Source organism: Pinus tabuliformis, chromosome 9 (genome assembly GCF_031772625.1).
Source record: "Pinus tabuliformis cultivar Carrire ecotype Pingquan chromosome 9, CPIR1, whole genome shotgun sequence".
Taxonomy (NCBI): domain Eukaryota; kingdom Viridiplantae; phylum Streptophyta; class Pinopsida; order Pinales; family Pinaceae; genus Pinus; species Pinus tabuliformis.
The window spans coordinates 259,398,771-259,415,363 of record NC_142307.1 but is presented as its reverse complement, the minus strand read 5'-3'; the positions used below and the strand labels follow the sequence as shown (position 1 = coordinate 259,415,363).

Genomic DNA, 16,593 nt, shown 5'->3' with positions numbered 1-16,593 from the left:
ACCAAGACACCGGTATGGATTCGGCTTCCAAATTTTCCTGCCCACCTATGGATTACTCGTGTCTTCAGAGCTATATGAGACACCTTGGGCAGCTTCATCAGAGGAGATTTTTGGCGGGAGTCCAAAGGTCTCTACTCATATGCAAGATTATGTGAGGAGTTAGACCTGAGCAAAGGTCTTCCAGAACAAATCAATCTCAAGATAAATGACTTTGTCTGGACCCAGACACTGGATTACGAGAACACTGCTTTTCGGTGCTGCCATTGCCACCAATCTGGGCATTTGTAGAATACTTTCCCATCTCGTCCGGCAAAAAAGAACAAGGCCAACGACTCCAAGCCCAAGTCCAAACGATGGGATTCCTGCTCTCCTCCTCCAGTAGTAGAGTCTGATTCCTCCAGCTCTGAAGATGAAGATAGCGATGAAGATTTGAATCAGGCCCCTCCTTTTGTGGCCCCTTCCACCGATGGCCTGGCGCCTTCCTCTGATTCAGCCATTGCTCAGAAACGTGTCCATTTTTCCTCCTCCTCGGACTCAGAAAAGGAGGGCTCCCCTATGGAGGACCCCAATCTTCAAGTTGTAATCGCCCATCCACCCCAAAATGGCTGGGTTGAAGTTAAAAAAAGGAAAGGGAAAAAGCTTCGTGTTGAAGCCTCTACTCTTTCCGGGTAGCATTCTATGCTTCTTTAAGATTACAGTGACTAGTTGTAGCTCCTTGCTTGTTCATCTCATTCCCCAGAACCGAGGTTGATAGTCCTATCATTTCCGGTTGCCGGTATCTTGAATCTCTAGAATGTATCCACTTGTACAATATTTTACTGCATAATAGAATTAGTCTTAATCGAGAAAAAAAAAATGTACAATAAACTCTATCACCCCTGTATTTCTTAAACATACATTATTTTATTTTATAGAGAGGCACAATTATTTGGAAACGACACATCCTCGTACTACTCCTGAACATCCAAACATTCATATCACGAACACAAATGCACAGCGTCGCCTACATAACTCATCTTATTCGATGGGAGAAATGACGATCTTTCCTCTTGCTCATCCACTTTCCTGATGCTTGAAAGCCTCTTTCACGTCACTGAAAGAGTACGGGCTCTTGGGATCGATCACGGGCTTCAGCTTCTCACTCTCTATGTACGACTGCAGCTTCTCCAGGTTTTTAGCGTGGGGTGAAACCCCAAAAAATTCAACCCTGCCATGAGGCTGAAATGAAGCTATGTCCAGAACTTTGGCTTCCTCTTTGGCCACCACCTGAGACTTTGCTGAATCCCCTGCAAATTAGATAAAAACATAGATTAGGTCACGTGACAGGTGAAGTCAAGCAAAGCAAGGGGAGTGAGTGACTGACCTATGGTGTCAAAAACGAAATCAAATTTCTCGGAGATCTGATCGTAGCTCTGCTTCGTATAATCGAAGACCACATCCGCCCCCAGGCTTTTCACGAACTCGAGCTTCACAGTACTAGACGTGGAAACGATCCTGGAAGCTCCATAGACATGCCTCGCCAGCTGAATGGCCAGACTGCCCACTCCGCCCGCTCCTCCCACAATGAACACGCTCTTCCCCTCCTCAAATTTGGCTATATCGAACGCCTGCTGCGCAGTCAGGAGCGCAAGCGGCAGGCTCGCCGCGTCCTCGAACGATAAATTTTTGGGCTTCGGTGTCACCAGGTACTCCTCCACCACGGTGTACTGGGCGAGGGTTCCCCACTGTTTGGGCCTGCCCGCTCCGAAATCCTGGATGTCGCTGTAGACGTCATCGCCATTCTTGAACTTGGTAACACCATCGCCAACTTCGACCACCACTCCTGCCGCATCGCATCCCGGCACAGTCTACGTAACACAGACCAATTATTCAAAAAACCATGATAAAAAATACATAAACAGTAGGATTTCCAGATTTAAAATGTTAAATTCAGAAATTCTAACATGAATTGCAAATTGGGGAAATTATTAGATCCCGATGAAGATAAATCTTACTACTGCTAAAAACACAGGAGGAATGGAACCATGTCAATACCGGAAAGTCAGAATCTGCCCTTCTGAATAAGCCCTGCCGCCTCTTAAAGTCGACGGGATTGAGAGTAGCCGCTCAGATTTTAATTAAAACCTGGCTCGGCCCCGGCTTTGGCACAGGGACTTCACCGAATTGCAACACATCCACGGATCCATATTCGTTGTAGAACCACGCCTTCTGGAGTTCACTCATATCTTCTTTCTGCCTGCAACACTCTTCTTTTTTAAATTAAATCGTTAGTCGAACTTCCAGAGTATTGTGGCGAAGGTGAGCACAAGAAAGCTGCGTTGTGGGACTCCAGTAGATTCAAGGTCTGGGAGAAACACCTAGATCATTTCTAGACCGAGTACAGATCAAAACCCACCTTGAATTGCAAACTCAAAAAAATCCTTCACCTGTCATAATGACGTTGGTTGGAATGGCACCTAACCAATGGTAGTTATTCACCATTTTTCAATAATGAGTGCAACATATATCATTAGCGATGGAGCATTTCACATTCAACTGTATCGAATGCATTGCATCTAGATGAAAAAAAAGGCTTTATAGAATATGATTTTGGGAATATTTATAGAAAAATTTCCCAAAATATCTAGACTTAAATATCTAAAACTATTTTTTACAAAAATAGTGCAAAAACAAAGGAAATAAAACTGTTGAAGTTGATGTAACTACTTTCAAACATTTATGGCGCTGATGTGTGTTGATTAATCTGCTACTCTGCTGCTGATAACTACTTATGACTGCTGACTCATTTACCCCAGTAACTTACCACCTTTCTTCATTTGGAATTGTATATTTGACCAATTTTCTGAATGTTTCATCTACCTCAATGTATTTTTGGAAAGTTGGTTTAACCAAAAATAAATTATTTATCTCATGCTTGATGAATAAATCATAATTGAGGCCTTCCATAAAAGATTTACCTATGATTGTACCTTTAATATTTGAAAATCTAGATTTATCATGGTAATTGAATATAATTTCCTTTGATAGTGTTCTAGATCATTCAATGTATCTCCAATTCCCTTTAATACAGGCAATCTTTTTTGATGTAATGCAAAGTTTTTTTTATGAAACCTTTGGATACTTGATTCAAGGTTATGGAACTTTTTTTCCAGTTGCAACATCAAATTTTTCTTAGTGAGAATCCTTCTCACTTCCAAAATAGTCTTTGTTCTATCCTCTATGTTATATTCTTCCAGTTCATCTTTGGTTTTGGAATTCAAAACCCTTATCAATGTATTTTCTTTTCCTGGTTTTAAACCCAATTCCTTCTTCACATCTCCTATTACTTCATTGGCTCTCTGCACTAGTTCATCTTGCTCAAAGATGATCTCAATTGAAGGCCATATATCAGTGATGGCCTCATTTATTTCTATCCAGATACTCTCCTTAGCTTGTGTAATGGTGTCAGCTATGACAAATTGGTTTTCTGAGAATTCAATTATCTATGTAAGCTTATGTATGTTCCTTAACTCAACTAAATATACATTATCAATATTCAGTTTTTTCTCTTGTAAATTATTAAGATGAGTTCTTAACTTCTAAATTTTCTGCCCCTTAATTGATAAATCTTCCATTTCTTTTGCAAGGTCTGTCGTTGAATCATTTGATTGAGTTTCCACTGCTGAAATGGTTGTTGATGTAGATGTTATTGTTCTTGTAACTCTAATTGGCATTATTGTCACTGGAGCTACTAAAAGAGAAACATTTTCTCTTAGGTTCCATGTTTTTCTTTTTCCTTAAAAACTTTTCAATCTTAGTTTCCATTTTTTCTATCTGTGCATTCCATTCCATTATGATTTTGAACATGTTCTCCTTCTCCTTTTCTAGTTGTCCCGTTTCTTTAGGCTATGGCTATTTTGTAGAAGGAAGCTTAAGTTGTTTCTCAAAGAAGCTACGTTTGCATTCTTGCTCATGATTACCTCTTCTGCTGCATTGACATTGGTGGGATCATATCCCAGCTTTACCTCTAAATCCTCTAAAGATTTGATACATTTATCTTTAGCTAAGGAAGATATTTTTTTCTATCTTCAACTAAGACTGAATATTTTCTAATGATGTTTGAAGCTTAGATACTGTCATATTTGAACTTGTGAGAGAATAATATATCATCTTACGAGATTGTTTATGTAAATCAATCTAGTTAATAAGATGAATTAAATTTTCATAAAATCAAAACAATGATTTAGTGTAATCATCTGCACTGAGAAGGGAAGGGTTTTTCATATTTCCCTTCTCAATGTCGAACACAAAAAGTAGCTTGTGTTGTGAAGTTTATGTTTTCTTCCAGAACTGTAAATAAGTGGAAGCTTTCAAAGCTTCATTCCTCTACTTGATTTCCTTGTAAACTGTAAATATGCTATGTTCTTTCTGATTCTGCTGCAATTCTCCTGTCTGAGATGATGATACATCTGGATTGGCTAAAGGCATAGGAGATCCTATAGTCATTCCTTCTATCCTAGGAGATGATGGCACAAATGGGCCTGTAATGAGAATTGGGTGCTACTGTGTAGTATCTTCTTACTGTGTTTCACTTTTATCATTTGTCTTCTGCCTCTTAGTGTATATTTTGAATTCTTTGGTTGAAATTTCTGTCACCATAAGGGAGGTATTGTCCCTTGGCCTTTTGTCCTTCTTTTTTGATTGTACAAGAGTATGTGATGTTGTAGATGATATAACCTGCTATTCTGCCTCCTGAAGTGTATTCTTCTACCATTCATCCTGATTGATATTGTGTTCTATCTCATGCCTAGGAGTGTGATCATATGGGGTTGTTTTTTCCTCTACCCTTCATTTTGAAATCAATCCTAGAGGATCATAGGATCAGATGAAACTAATTTTGAAATTCATATGTTTCAAAAGAGTTTCTGCTTCCTTCCCTACTGATCTAGCATTACAAATAAAAGGTTGTTATTGAGTTTTGATTTTAAATTGAGCCTTCTTCTTTGTTGCTACAAAATGAAGCTGATCCATGTTGATCATCTGTCTGATATATTCCAATGCAAAATTTCGAATAGGGACAAACTTAGGTAATCTATATGGAGGTAGTTCACATCCATAGATCCTAATCTCTGTATAATTTTGGTATAAATACCAATCTCTTGTTCTAGTTTGTTCACTGAGATGTAGGATTTTTCTGATCTCTGGCCCAATCCTTGGTTCTACATCATTGTTTAATAAGCAAGAAACAACATATAAAAATTGATCCACAAAGTCATTGAATGTGAATTCAATGGTGTTCTTCCTTACCAAGGAAGTCTAATGGATTATTGATTATGGATTTCCTTAGCTGTCCATCTTCTATAAGGGAAAAGAAAACCTCTCCGACTGATCAAATAGGAACAAATATACTAATACAAAAGCATATTTGAACACTCCTTTTATAGAGAATTTCATGAACTGATCATGAATTGATTTTGCTAATAATTCACTGTAATTAAAGATAAAAGATGGCCTTTCATTAACTGAGAATACTGGCAAGAAACCTATAAGGACGTCATCAAACGACTAATCGTAATAATAACCTAACAGACATGAGACAATGGATATTATCTGCTTGGTCATTTCTGGAAACATAGATGATTGATATGGTGGGTTGGTTTTAGGCAATTGAACATTTTTTGGTAGAAAGGTTTCAAAAATCTTGGCTCTTTGGGGAAAGTCAATATTTTTATAGATATCCATGAGGGATTCTAGAGAAAATGGATGTAAGGGTTCAGGGTTTTGAATCTGTAACATTTGATTAATTGATTCAACAGTAATTGTAAAAAGAGATTCATTGTTTTGGGAAACCACTGCTCTTTGATTGGGAACATACCTAACATGACACCATGAAATAAAATCACGGAAAAGATGGGTTTGTGGAATGACGAATTGAGGTAATATGAGTGCCACAGGTTTAATTCATCACTTAGTGATACAAGTGGATGTTGGTGGCCACCCACCTATCCCATTTGGACCCCCACAACTGTCTCTTTCAGTTTTTCAGTTTCCTTAATTATAGCACAGTTTACTATTTTTAGTAGTTTTTCGGGTCCTAAACTTCCGGAGCCGTTTTGAAGCCCTAAACGATGTTTTTTGGGAAATCCACCGCCAGCGATTTTTTTGATAAAAATCATATTTTCCGTCGTAGTCCTCGAAGACATCTTTCCAACGGGCTATCATGCGCGTCAAACGGAGATAATACAACCAATTCGCGACCCCGGGAAGTTGGCTGTCCAACTCACCCCAAAACGGGGCCCACAATTTGGCATTTCATCTTCTAGGGTTAGGTTTTTGAATGTGAAGGGTTTTCCATTGTTTCTCAACAATAAATAGGCCCTCGAGCCTCATTGTAACACAGTTCGAAACAGTTCAGAGGCATGTAGCCGACACATCTCTTCTCAGAGATAAGCTACCATCGCCCTAGCTGGGTTATTTCTATTTGTAAGCATATTTCAGTATTCTCCATTAATGAAATGAAGTATTATTTCCACTGCATCTCTGTTTTTATGGTTATCGCATCTCTGTATTTATGGTTATCTCTATAATCTATTGCGTTCTTTCTTAAATCTGGATCAGTGGTATCAGAGCGGTCTGCTTTTTCTCTGTTTTTCTTTGCATGTCCCCAACGAGGTCTGGATATAAGGAGTTAGGGCTCGAATTGGTCGAACCTTTGCAAGACTAGCCTCGTGAATCTCGACGACCTCCCATGGCGGATGAGAAGAAACACGAGGGGGCAAGAGATCCTATCAGAATCTTGCTCGAAGAAGCCCTCGAGTGGCAAAGGAACGCGATGATGGATAGCTTTGCGCAGATCCTTCAGCGGCGACCTAGAGGCGACGCATCGGCTTCCAACAGCTACTCTGGAAACGCCACACCGTTTAAGGTACAAGTTAATTTTGAAATCCCCATCTTCGAGGGTCAAATAGACGCAGATGCCGTAGATAAATGGTTAAATCTGCTAGATGGGTATTTTTCTGTTCATGAATTTTCAAGTCGGGAAAAGATTGTTTTCGCTCTTCTCAAAGCAGCCCCCCACGTCAAGGACTGGTGGGAAACATACTGCGAACAGAAGGATGAAAGTACAGGCTCACTGTTTTCAGCCGCACCCACTTGGAATGACTTCCGGGATGCCATCAAGGAGCAGTACTACCCTGTCAAAAGCTATGAGGACAAATACATCAAATGGACCACACTGCGGCAGGGACGAGACCAAGATGTGTCGGAGTTCACAAACATTTTTCATACCCTTCGTACACAATTGGGTATCAAAGATTCTGAGCTGCATCTGGTACTCAAATACTGTGGCTGCCTACACAGATACATCCAGGAAGAGATGGAGTTCTTGAACATCTCCTCACTCGGCACAGCATACCGATACGCTGTCAAAATCAAGCAAAAGTTCAAACAAAAGAAGCGAGACCTTGGATCTGCAAATCCAAAGCCCAAAGGACAAAGCCAAGGCGGGGTGACCCAAGACAACCCGTCGAAGCCGCAAGAAAAGAACAACACCACGAAGCCGAAGAAGGACACAGGAAAGTGGTGTGAGTTCCACAAGAGTCCCACTCATAACACAAGTGAGTGTCGGACCAAGCAGTCGCTGGTGGCCGAGTTGAAGGTTTCCAAATCAGATGCATGTTCAGACTCTGAGTGAGAACCCGACAAGGGGAATGACAAAGGGAAGCAGATCATTGATGCGGATCCCAGCGCCACTGTTGCTACTGCCAAGATCCAGAAAAATGAGCCCGAAGATCCAGAGGAGGGGGAACGTCTTTTCCACTCACAGATGTGGGTGAAGGGTTCACCGCTGCAATTCATTGTCGATAGTGGCAGCCAAAATAACCTCATTTCAGCAAAGGTCGTGAAGCGGTTGGGCCTACCAACTACACCACACCCACAGCCGTACAATATCGGTTGGCTTCACGAAGGACGAGATCTCAAAGTTCGTCAGTAGTGCCGCCTTCCCTACAGCATCAAGCCCTTCACAGACGAGGTATTGTGTGATGTTACACCTCTAGATGTTTGTGATGTACTATTAGGCCAGCCATACTTGTGGAGGCGACATGCTGTGTATGAGTCAAGGCCTCGCGCTGTCATCATTTCTTTGGATAATTCATTATACAGGATACCGGAGGTAGCCCCACCTACCGCCACCTCTTTGATCATTGCTAAGAAAAGCAACAAGCTCATCTCACAGACTAGGAAATTTATTTTCTGTCTGGTTCGCTCCCAGAGTAAGGGGAAGATCATTGCTACATCCATGACCCCCGCGAAGGGTTCCTCCACACAGCAGCAGCAACAGAGGGATACAGTCATGACAGAACACAGGAACAACTTCTCCTTACCCGGAGGGGTACCACACAAGTTTCAGGTGGGCGACAAAGTTTGGTTACATTTATAGAGGGAGCGCCTTACCAGCACCCATTAGAAACTCAGACCACTTCGACATGGTCCTTACACCAGTAACAAGGCTACGGGAAACAATGCTTTGAAGCACAGCATTCCTCCATTACTTCGCTTGCACCAAGTGTTCAATGTGGACCATCGCCGACCATGCTCCCCACCATTTCTGGACACATCAGAGATTGCAGAACAGCTCACTAGAGACCCAGCTCAGCAGAAGCTTCCTCATCTCAAGGAGGAACTCAATGCAATGGGGACCATTGCTTCCTAAGGGGGGAGGAATGATCCAGGTGGATGTTGGTGGCCACCCACCTATCCCATTTGGACCCCCACAACTGTCTCTTTCAGTTTTTTCAGTTTCCTTAATTATAACACAGTTTATTGTTTTTAGCAGTTTTTCGGGTCCTAAACTTCCGGAGCCGTTTTGAAGCCCTAAACGACATTTTTTGGGAAATCCACCGCCAACAATTTTTTTGATAAAAGTCATCTTTTCCGTCGTAGTCCTCAGAGAGATCTTTCCAACGGGCTATCATGTGCGTCAAACGGAGATAATACGACCAATTCGCGACTCTGGGAAGTTGGCTGTCCAACTCACCCCAAAACAGGACCCACAATTTGGCGTTTCATCTTCTAGGGTTAGGTTTTGGAATGTGAAGGGTTTTCCATTGTTTCTCAACAATAAATAGGCCCTCGAGCCTCATTGTAACACAGTTCGAAACAGTTCAGAGGCATGTAGCCGACACATCTCTTCTCAGAGATAAGCTACCATCGCCCTAGCTGGGTTATTTCTATTTGTAAGTATATTTCAGTATTCTCCATTAATGAAATGAAGTATTATTTCCTCTGCATCTCTGTTTTTATGGTTATCGCATCTCTGTATTTATGGTTATCTCTGTAATCTATTATGTTCCTGCTTAAATCCGGATCACGTAGGTCTAAAAATTTCTATTTTAACCAGTTGTGGAGTTCATAAAGATTGAACTCACAATTGGTTTTAGAAACTTTATAGAGCTGGTCAACTAATGGTTGATGGTCTAAGTCAATAGTGGGAGGAAGCATGGGTTTTTCTGAAGTTTTTGATTTCTTCTTTGAAGCCATGACTAAAAGAAAAAGGACTGAGAAACAACTATAATTACCTGGAGAAAAATGATTCCCTTGTTGACTGATAGCTGGAATGGTCTCTTGAATTCCACTGGTCACTTTGGCAGTTGTTTAGCCTGGTAACTGGTATCAAATGGTTCAGTTTATGACTTGGTGGAGAAGAGAAAATACAAGCAACAAATAACTTCAACGAAACATAAAAATGTTTTATGTAGGTTAAATGGTTTATCCGTTTAAATGGATGTAGGAGAATTAATGTGTAACAAGAATATGGTTGGTGAATGGGGAGCTGATAGTTGGAGGAAATGAGATTTTTATTAAAATCTGGCAGAAGCAGTGTAATGGTTTTATGGATGGGAGAAAATGGATTTTGAAGGGGATAGGAGGCAATTTGTAGTATTGGAGCGAGGGGGTGCGGAGTGAATGCAATAGGGGCACATGGTGGAGGCAGTATGAGGTCTGACCACTTTTCACACCCCCCCCCTAGTTGATTAAATTTCGGATGGTTTTTGGGGTGTGGAGTGGCATGAGAGTCGTTGATCTCCTTCGTGTCGCAAATCGCATACGTAAAACTTTATTATATTTAACAAAAACGACAAAGAATCTTATCATTTGTCTTATTCACAAAATAAACTTTTTTGTTTTGTTTAATCACGTTTAAGCTTTAATCAAACATGATTTATTATTGAAAAAGCGGCATTTTAACTAGCACGCTGTATTTTAGGATTTTCTTATATTTTCTATTTTTTCTTTTCTCTTCAATTCTTATATATATATATATATATATATAGATAAACATCTAACTTATCAACACACAATATGTGTTACAACATAGTACATAGGACAAATTTTAACCCAACACTTGTTATATTACACAATTTAATACAAGAATCTTAGGGCTCCCATACCAAGGATCATGTCCCTTACAATTAGCATTGATACAAAACAAACTAGGGCTTCATATCAACGACTATGATTAGTACACTTTACCTACTCGTTGATGGTGCACATCCACAATCCTTTCAATCCAAGTACCTTGAAAATTTCCTACAGGTACTTTGCCTTCCCCTTCCCTTCTACTGATCACAAAATTCCTACTAATTGCATCTCCAACTCAACTATCTACCACTATCAATCGTCTTGTTACTCCAAGAGTGACTGAAATTTTACCCACACAAGTCTGCCCACTAGCTACTCTCCTGCTCCACCAAGAGTGTCAACTCTTAGGTTATTCACCAATGCCCACTTCTACCTCTCTCGTCATGGGGGCTTCACTGGGGGAGAAATACCATACAACATGCATTCATATTAGGGGATATATATTGAGGAAAAAATGACATAATATATTGAGCATATAATAGGGGGTAAAGGGTTTTTATATGCTATGTAAAAAAAAATGGAGCTCAAAGTTAATGAAAAGTATAAAGGGGTATAAAAAATGTTAATGAAAAAATGGATAGGTCTACAATATCTAGTGAAAGTGGGGAATTCATTTAATTGGGAAGGTGTAGTGTGTTTGTATTAGTAGAGGCTTAAATAAAGTGATTTTTAAAGATATTTTCCAATATGTAGTCAAATTAAGGGTATTTCTTAGTATGCCATGAATGCACGTGCTATGTCATAGGTTCATTGAGTCAAGCCCCCGTGTCTCTATTGCTCCAAAGAAGGCTAGAACTAGGGCTTAGAGGCTTCAACCCACTATAAATCATAGAACTAGGGTTCAATAACCAACCTAGTTGATTTCTCTTTGGCTCCTCCAAATGTCAATCCTTAGGGATCCACAAGACTATCCACACACATTGACAAATAGACCTCTTGCATATTGTACTTAGGGCTTTCCAAACATCCAATAATAACACTCCAAGTCACTATACAAAGGTTGCTTTAATAATGTCCAAAACAGAGCTACCAATCCCTATCAACTTGTCAACATCAAAAGACTTACAATATAACTCTAGTATGTAATCATTTGCCCTCAAATACTCAGCCCTGTGCACAATATATTTTAAGGTTTTCGACCCTATCTAGGGCTTCCTATATCAGCTACATGGCTGCTCCAACTCGGCCTAATAGACCTCAAAAATCTGCACAAATCCTCCCCTACAAGACATGATCACTTGCGTTGTAACTCGACCCTATTATCACAATTGCTCCTAGGTGAACCGACCTCAGTTATGCTCCCAATTAAATCTCTGCTTTCTCGCAATAGATAAAGATAAAACTTGACCTATTCATAGAGAAATTACTCCTCAACACATGATCAAAGTTTGCCTCTCCAACTCAGTCAATACTACCATAAGTTTGCCCAATCCAAAACAAAAATGATGTGAAAACACATCCCTTTCTTAAACTTGGATTTGCTCCTATAGGTCTGCAACTGCCTCAAATGTCTTTCTCCTTCGATGAGATACACTTGGATGGTGAGTGAATGAGCTTTCCTTAACTCCTTTTTATAGATTTCATGATGGCCTTCCCTTAGCCACCAAGGGTCATTACATCACTCCAATTGAACCTTAAGTAATTGTTAAAACTCAATAATCATGAGACATAAAATTATTTTCATCAACTCAATGCCACCTCACTGATGCCTTTGGTGCCCCATAGCCCCTCAAGGGTGCCCCACACCTCTCAATGCTCAAACCATCCAAAACACCACTTGGTTTCGCACCTACAACTTTGGGTACAAAACTCGTTGCTTGAGTACACTTGCTCACAAAGCCCATGTGGGTCAACCTTCTCCCAACCATGTACCCTAGGGTGTGGGGGTACCTCCTAAGCTACAAAAATTAACATCATTGAATGCATAGTAAAGGACTTGAAAATCATGATAATATATTCTCCTTTTTAGCAATGACCTTTATCAACATTCATTATATGAATGCCAAAATAAGACTTTTCATGTGAATGAAACATTTGAATATGATCTAGCTAATCAATCCTTACACAAAATTTTGATACAATAAAACTTATTCTTCATACAGTACTATTTTTTGAAATTCCTCTTCACCTAGCACCATTTTTTTATAAATATAGATAATATAGCAATGAGATCAATCTTTTCCTTTTCCATTAAATCCTTCATAATTCGATATCATTCTATTTGTTGTTAACTCTTTTTATTTTACTTTGTTTTCTTCTTCCTCCTCCCCTCTATTCGAATCATACGTCATGATTGATCCTCTCCCGACACTTTATGTTATTGTCTTCTATGTTATTTCATTTATTTATGCAATTTCGATAACCTATTGTCACACTACCCTTCTTTGTTTTTCAATTCCAACATTAGAAATAGTCTCATTAAAAACACGTGAACTGATTTCAATATTCTACTTCGAATGTATCCAATATCCGACGCAACAATGCACTAAAATCAATGCATTATAAAAAGAAACCTAATAACATTTTCTGGAAAATATTGATGGATACTCATATATTACATATCAAAGTTAAATCATTATAAGTTTTCCTTATGTTGAGACATTAGGGTCACATATACTCGGTTATATCGCAGGCCTAAAACAATGCACTCAAGCCCATCAGCTCCTTCCCCGTACTTGTTTCAAATTGCTTACGTGCAGTGCCCTCCCAAATTTAATTATGACGTTTTTTACTAACACCAATGAATTTTCTTATAAACATATTTCCTAGTTCCATGTTGCATCCGAAGCCACAAAAGATGCATGAATCCAATCCCATGTTTGTGTCCTCACAATCAAGCCCACTTAGCTTGCTACCCCATTTGCAAAACCTTAGCAAATATTGTGCCTCATGAACCATTCAAGTAGAGATCCCTTCACCCTTTTTCAATTTAAGTATTAGGGGGTTTACGGAGTGCATTGTATTATATTTTTGGGATTCAACTGCATTGAGTAAGTCATTCACATACGACCATTTCCATGAGAGGTAGTTGTAACTGACTAATTTCTCACGATTTTTGAATAGTTCACTTAGCACTCATTGCATCAGGTGATGCTCATAGGGGTGAAGAAGTGGGATTGAAACTAGTGAAATGAATAACATAGCGTCAATCGTCACTTCCGAGGCAGCACTCGGTAACTAGGACTTCCCAGGAGGTCACTCATCCCAAATTGCCTCTGGCTCATGGAGTTTTCTCCACAATCAAGCCCACTTTGCTTGCTTAAATATATTGATGCCTTTTTCCTCCACTCAATTAGTCAATTTGAATTCCATGCATGATTGGGTCTATTTTTAGTAAATTCATCAGTTAACTGAGAGATCAATGAGTTAGCAATTGTTATAACTACTCAACTGAACTCCTACTAACTCTACTCATGACTAGAGTTCGAATAACTAAGTTAACTAACAATAGCTCCACTAGATTGCTAAATTTTAGCAATCAACTCATGCACAATTCTACTTATAGCCTACAAACTCGAATTTACTAATTCAATTAGGAGACAAATCCATGTCACTCCAACTAACTGCAATCCAAGTAATCTCATTGATGTGAAAAAACAAATTTCTCCATTTAACCAAGGCACAAGTCAAATGAATCATTTTATTGCTACAATCCCCACATTAATGACACCCATATCTTACCTAAAGCAAAATATTCATTGAAGAGAATATTTATAGTGAGTTGAGGCCTTACTCATGACACTTGAACCTAAGAAGTTATTTTTAGGGCCTAAGAGCCTTATATTATTTCCTTGACCAAGGTTCATATATTGAGACCCTATTCTAAGTGTGCAAAAACTACCAATGGTAACCATGTTCATAATCAAGACGAAAGGTTTTCTTACAAATATCATGTGTGGAGGTTCAATATCTCCTTCACAATGTTTGAGCTAAGGAAGATTCATATAAGGACCACAAAACTTTATTTACCTTTCTCTAACCCTAGTTAAGGCTCATGAAAAAATTATGGTATGAAAATTGTCGTAAATGATGATCATATCCACCAAAGGGCCAATGATCCCTTAAAGATTATTTTTTCAGTGGTTTGACATTGTGTGCATGATGCTTGAGCTAATAAAGCTACGCTAGGGGCTTAAGGCCTTTTTTTCCTCTTGAAAACGAGATATAGACCCAAGCACAAATGTGAAAAGTCAATTAATGAGGCCCATATTCATAATTAAATGTCAAGGATTACCTATTAATGTCTTCTGCATTAATTTGAGGACTCCTCCATAATTCTTAATCCCAAGAAGTTCACATATAGCATAAGCAAATTATATACTTTCCTTGACCATGGTTAAATCCTTAAGACCAATTTCTGGTGCACAAAACATCCTAATACTACCTATATCCCACCTATAACAAAAATATTTGATGAGACAAATCTATATGTTGGTTCCAATCATTGCTCATAGTATCTAAACCCAAGAATATTTGTTTGAGTCCTATGTCCATCAATCCCCCATATGACCATGGTAAAGGTCCTAAGACCCATTCCAAGTGTTGAAAGCCTACTAATGACACCCATGACCATAATGAGAGGTTAAGGGTCACCTACCAAAGTCGCGTGTGGTTGTTTGATGATACGTTCATAATTCATATAGGGTTTAAGGAACTTATTGTCCTTACTCAATCATGGTGAAAGACCCAAGACCCCTATGTGGTGTGAAAAAACTCCTAATAATACATGTATAACACCTAAAAGCGAAAGGTTCCCTTAACAAAACTTTATAATATCACTACAATACTATAAATAAATAAAAATAATTCACCAATGTGTGAAGTATTCTCATTAAACAAGCAACAATAGAATTATGAACGGGAGATAATGAATCATATCATTACAACTTGGGAATATCATGTCTTAAAAATTAGATATGCCCAATAATTAAGTGATTTCAAAAAAAAGTATACTTAACTTTATAGAATACTTGTTTTATTGAGGAAATATCAAGGCAGATCCACCTGAAGGGATTACATCTAGATGGCTTATTAGCATAGCCTAACCCCAAAGGGTGTCAAGGAGAATTGACTGGATGACCTCGCATTAACAAAGTGCTTTAGCGAGAAGAACTCGACCAATTGAACTCACCCTCAAGACTTTCATAAATTAATAAAAATGTAAAGATCACTTTACATTATTCAATTCTCCCTACAACATGAGTATAGATGAGTATCACTCGAATTATGACCACAATGTTTAACCTTATTAGATGGTGCACTAAAACCAGCATAGATCCATCTTAAGTACGGACAACCGAGAGGGATCAAATTTCTTCAGGTGAAAACTTCTTTAGAGTGCAAAATACAATGCGTTATTTTCCATTGTTTAAATTGTATTTGTGAATGGTAAATATTGTAAATATGGGACCAAATAAACATTTTAACCATAAAAACCTAATTTTTTATGATATACACATAATTTTTTTAAAATAATATGTAATTGACATTAAAATATTTTATATAACATGGAGACATTTTATCATGTAAATTAAAATAGTTTTTTATTATTAAAATATTTTTAAGCATATGTGAATATTAATTCGTATTAAAATATTTTATCCATAACCCACATTGAATATATTTTATTTTAACATTTTTTTTCTATCTATAAATATAGATGAAGTTGATATTGACATAAATTAGTTAACATAGATCTTCAAATAGTTTATTTAAATTTATGGTTGAAATATTTTGGAAAACTATAAGATTTAAACATGTTACTCACACAATTTTTTTACTTCTAATTACTTTACAACATATTCATTTTTTCTTTATTATAGTTGACATTATTTTTCTATTTAAAACATATTTTTACGCCGTAAGGCGTTTCCCTCTGAGATCCATCCCCCATTTTGCCTACGTGTCCTCCTCTGACGCCGTACGATGAGATGTTAGACGATTACAAACACCACAACCGTCGATCAAAAATGTCACTGAGGCGGTCCGGGTAATGAAGAGCGCGGAGTGCCAATCGCCGGTCCGGGTAATGAAGAGCGCGGAGTGCCAATCGCCATTCCAGAGGTAGGGTTTCTCCAATGGTGTTCTCCAGGCGGGCGTCAGGACTTGCCTCCTCTGGATCCCTCAGGACTTGCCTCCCCTGCATCCCTCCACGCCGCTCTGGATCCCTCTGAATCATCCATGCAATATCCC

At 38.7% G+C, this 16,593-nt stretch overlaps 1 pseudogene across 1 annotated transcript; it reads right to left on the bottom strand.

Moving 5' to 3' along the window:
- Positions 1-1,003: 1,003 nt before the first annotated feature.
- LOC149148167 (2-methylene-furan-3-one reductase-like) lies at positions 1,004-2,387 on the bottom strand (annotated as a pseudogene). The gene is made up of 3 exons (XR_016262551.1): positions 2,035-2,387; positions 1,364-1,847; positions 1,004-1,286 (listed from the first exon to the last, which is right to left on the bottom strand). The product of XR_016262551.1 is annotated as a 2-methylene-furan-3-one reductase-like (transcript).
- Positions 2,388-16,593: the final 14,206 nt, after the last annotated feature.